The following is a 5691-nucleotide window of genomic DNA, read 5'->3' on the forward strand; positions in this document are numbered from 1 at the left end:
GGTGTATGTTTTGTAAAGTCTTGCAACAATTTGTCAAGATGATTAGTCTAGCACTTCTCACAAGTCCTAGCATATTAGAAAAGATTAGTTTTGAGCAACTTCTTAATTCAACTAAGTATCTTTCCAAACTTCCTATTTCTCCTTTTGGCTTGAAAAGTTTTAGGATTCTCATAAATCCTTACATGTGCTCGGATTTTCATTAATATGTGCAACCTCTTGTCACATAACAGAGCATTCTATCAAACACCAAAATCGCTCATCGGATTCTACTCGAGAATTCATGACGTTTCTATTATGGCTTACCAATGAATCATCATGCTCTTATACATATGATTCACCATAGGACATGTGCATGATTATTCTAATGGCGGAAACATTAGTTACTAATGATCATGAGATCAACTGTTCTTAGGTTCAATGAACGACCATGACTACTAATGGCAATTGCATTTTCATTTACATGAATAGCCTATGTGTATGTGGATACGATGTGTATTTCTTAATACTAATCCAATATTTCTTTATGTAATTGGATTCATCATAGTCCATATTCATCCAGAATTGAAAACTCAAATACTTCTTTGTGAAAGAAGATATTAGCTCGTCATTCCTAATGAGTAATGAGTTGTAAACATTCAAAGGATGATAGCTCCCACTAAATTCCATGTCTTCACATGATAATTTCTAAACTCCCACTTAATTCCACATGTTTCGAAATTGATTACTCAATCGAAAACATTTCAAAATTGGAATATATGTTGCTTTGCAAAGTTATTAAGATGAAGCCATATATGTTCCCATCATATCTTTTCAAAATTCCTATTTTGAAGAGGTCTTATCTTAACCTTATGGAAAGAGACTTTAATCTCTAATTCGTTCATGTCATAATGATACGTAGCAATGTCATTGTTTAAATATAAATAATATTTAATACACATCCTTCAAAATATCCCTTTCAGAAGGAGGTTTAACCAATTCATTTTCATAATGTGGTTAAGTAATGACTTTTGCGAGGTTTAAAAAACTTAGCTATTGAAGATATCGGTATATCAATCCTTGCAACTCGTTTATTACTAGTATGTTACTTTGATTCATTTAGGCTCTTAAGTAAAGTTTAAAACTATTGGTCAAAATTTTATCATAAACTAGTCAATTAAGACTTTACATTAGTCATTCTTGTTCCAAAACTTTCTTTTGGTCTCCTCGTGTAGTTATCTTGAGAACATACTCTTATGATTACTTCACTTGGTCTCTTTAGTCATATAGAACTTACTTGAGACCATAGATCTCATCTATTGGATATACTATATAAATAGATATACCTTCATTCAAATCATTCTACCTTGCGTAGATCTCATTTACACAAGTACACAAATTTATCTTGCCTCGTGTGTTGTGTTCTCATTTTTCTCCCACTCTATCTTTAGAATAAATACACTATAGATTCAAAGATAGCATATGAGACACAAATAATGAATTTGAAGTATAAGGAGAACTATCTCATAGGTTGACTAATAGTTTTAGATTTCGTAAGTGTACTTGGTGATTGACATTCCTTTAAAAGAGTTCATAGACTCAAAATCACTTTGTAAATGATCATACACAAGCCTTAAGCATGTGGACATACAATGAATCCCGTCATTATATTTGTCTATTAGATCACTTTAAGTGAATAATCATATGTTTCTAAGAGCAAGCATTTAAACACGAATTTTAGAACAAAGGATAAAATGATAAAACGGGTGACTTGGGTTGCAAACCAAGCCACCATTATCCAAAATACAACCAATTATCCAAAATACCTTTCCATGTCGAACACGGAAACTTAAAGGTTCTAAAATCCAAAACATGAATAAAATAAGACAATAAAAAGCAAAGCTCCATGAAAGCTATTCCTAGCTTCTTGATGGTTTCTCATGCTTGCTTTTCTTTTCCCTTGTCTTTGCTTGGTGGAGGCCCTATTTACAATAAAAAGGGAGATACATTATCACAACTTTGTATCACAATACCATAGTTGAATTAGAAACATAAAAGAAAGGATAGTCATTTACCTACTGGAGTGATCTTTCCAGCCTTAATATCACTAAGGTATTTGGAACAATTTCTTTTCCAATGTCCAACACCATTACAATAATGGCATTTATCAAGAGGACCCTTCTTGATTTTTGAAGTGCTAGCTTCATTAGTCTTAGTCTTGGTGAAAGTGGGAGCTTGTTTCTTACCCTTCCTCCCATTCTTCTTGAACTTCCCCTTACTTTTAGTGCTTATGTTAAGCACATCCTTGGGTGGGTTCACATGTAACCCCATGTCCCTTTCGGCTTGCACAAGTAACTTGTGAAATTCTTCATAAGACACATCCTTGTCTTGCATGTTAAAATTCAGCCGGAATTGAACATACGCTTTGACTTTTGACAAGGAGTGTAGAATCCTATCTACAATGAGTTCTTTGAGGATTTCAACCTTTTGAATCTTCAAGGTCTCGACAAGCTCCATAAGTTTGAGCACATGAGGGCTAACCTTTTGTCCCTCTTTGAAGTCGAGATCAAAGAATGCCGCGGCAGCCTCATATTGGACGATCCGCGGAGTTTGTGAAAACATTGTCACAAGCTTGGAGTAAATCTCATTAGCGGTGCCCATTTTAAAGGCTCTCCTTTGGAGATCCGCCTCCATCGCAAAGATCAACACATTTTTCATTGCGGCGGACTCCTTATGGTAAGCCTCATATGCTTCCCTCGAAGCGGCGGTCGACCTAGTATTAGGTTCTGGTGGAGAGGCCTCGGTTAGGTAACGAAGCTTGTCGTCACCTTGGGCGGCTAGTTTGAGTTGGGCATCCCAATCGGAGAAATTTGAGCCATTCTTTTCAAGTTTACATCGATCCATGAAGGATCAGAGCCATGATGAATTAGCGAGAGGCGTGGCGTTAGGGGTTGGTGATGCCATTTGTTATGAGAAAAAGAAGTGGTCTACAAAACAAAATAGAAGGAGTAAAACAAATGTCGTTTTAATAATACTCGTGAAAACTAATTTAAACAAGTTTTATGCATTTTTCTAGTGACCTCTACCCAACTAGATAAATGATTCCAAGACCCAAATTCATATCGATTTAGGCACGGTAGGGCCGATACATCCTTTATCAATATAACTCGGTGGATTAACGTTTAATCGATTCTACTTTTAGAACTCTTGGTCGATAAAATTACTCTAATAATTATCTATAGCCCGGAACACATGCGACTACGGTCACGAATACTTCCGTTGAGCTCAATCCAAATTTCGAATAAATGTGTCCATGATCCAAATCCACATCAACTTGGGCACGGTATGGCCGATGAAACCCTCATTAACATTAACTAGGTGGATAAAAATTCATCACCCACTTCCCCTACGTAACAAGGTTTGTACCCCGGTAGGGCCGAGTGCATTCCCTCACGAAATAGGTTTCCATGGTTTCTACTCTTTGGTAAGGCTATGTCTCAATTGTTTATTTTAGCGAGAGGTCATGTCAATTTATTATCTATCACGTTTTAAGTGAACTAAAGCGGTGAACTACAATAATTGTAATTGACACGGTCGATAAACTCGATGAAAGAAGATGATGCATGTTTTAGTTATGGCGATTTAGCGATGCATGCGACATATAAATAAAATGCAAAGCATAAAAATAAATCCTAGTATGGCCTTCCTAAAATAGATAATCTAATTAACTATTACATATTCGGAAACCAACTCCATTGGTCCCTTGAACTTCGGTTGTGGCACGCATCTCGAGGTAACACCGTCTTTATGTATCGCCATCTTGAAGAAATCCGTCATTGGGAACTCCGAAATAAATAAAATTACATAACAAATTACATAATTTCCTATTATACATTTGTAACTAAAATAAAATAAATCTATTAAATTAAAAAACGGTGATACGAGATCACAATAAATTACAACCGAATCGATATTCCCATACATTTCGGGTAATACCAATTAAAAACTAAGGCCATACTAAGTAAAATTACATAATTCAAAAATTACATAAAATAAAATTATGACAATCATAAATAAAATGCAGCATTATAATATGTATGAACATGCCCAATTTAATGCTAAATCGCCTTTAAATAGCCAATATCGTATATTACTCGGTTTTTACTGATTTGCGTGATTCAACATTTTATAATCACAAAAATTACATAAATTCATATTTATGCATAAGTTAATTACCCTAACCTCTTAGGACTCAAAATTTAGTCTTCACTAATTATTTGACTATAATTAACTCATATTTCTAAAATTTGTTCATTAATGGACCTAAAAATTATAAAAATAAGCTATAAACTTCAAATAAATCACAAAATTTCAAATAAATTTGAAATTTGAAATTTAAACTCATGAACATTCTGGAAAAATACCATGACACTCATAATGTTCAAAAACTTAGGTTAAAAATTTCGAAATTTATCCGGAAAAACAATGTTGCGGTTTATCGGTTTTAACAAAAATAATCATAAAAACATGAGAAAAATTATATTCATCAACTTTTAAATTTTAGATCTGAAAAAGATAATAAAATTCAACATATGATGTTTTTCCTTAGTCATAGAGTATGTTTTATTAATATTTCACTAATTAAGTCACTATTTATGCTATTTTTATTCAAAAAATCATAAATCATGCATAAAGACTTCAATATAGCCTATTATTTTACACACATCTTATAAAATTGCATTTGAAAACATACTAAATTTCTATGACCAGATTCGAAATTTATCTCATATTAACCTATTTTTCATCTAAGTCCGATTTTAATAATGAAAAATCCATTTTTCGCGCATAAGAAGTCCAAAAATTATGAAAATTTACAGGTCATCTCAAAATAATATATGTAACAACATATACAAAAATCACTGAAAAATTCGAAGTTTAGCTAATTTTAGTCCGAAAATGACATTTTATTCATAAAATCATATTTTAATGCCATTATTATATAATATGAACAATAAAAATCCATAAATTAACCAAAATATCCTAAAAACATTTTAGGACCAGAAATTTTAACATGCATAATGATTTTCATGATATATCATAATAACACAAATTAAACAAGTTTTATATGTTAATCGTATAACTCGAAAAAACTTTTAACCGATTTGCATGCAAACAACCATGGCTCTTGATACCGATTGAAGGAAAAGTAGATCTATATACTCAACATAATCATATATGTTTTAGGTTAATTTAATCATAAAATTAATTGGTGATCTTATGTATACAAACTATAAACAATATAAAGAAGAAATCTTTATCTTACATTGGATTTTCGGTTTATTAGGGCACAAGAGAGATCTCCTTCTCTCTTGTTCTTGTGCTTTCCTTAATGGAAGAACTAAGATCCAAGTATAGGATCTCTCCCAAAGTATAATACCCAAGGCACACTCTTAATAAAATTAATATTATGAATACTAGTACAATATTAATTTAGTGATAAAATTGACCCAAAAATCTTTGGTTTTGGACTCTTAAAACCGGTTAAGAGGAGAGGAAGAAGAATAAAATATTTTATCTCTCTAAAATATTTTTGATGAATGAAATTGAATGAATGAATGACAAAAACATTTTTGTGTATATTTGGTAAAATAAGAGGAAAAACCAAAGTGGTTTTTCCTCTCAAAAGCCGGGTGGAAGAGGGGATTAGAGGGAGCC

This window comes from Silene latifolia, chromosome X (genome assembly GCF_048544455.1).
Source record: "Silene latifolia isolate original U9 population chromosome X, ASM4854445v1, whole genome shotgun sequence".
Classification (NCBI taxonomy): Eukaryota; Viridiplantae; Streptophyta; class Magnoliopsida; order Caryophyllales; family Caryophyllaceae; genus Silene; species Silene latifolia.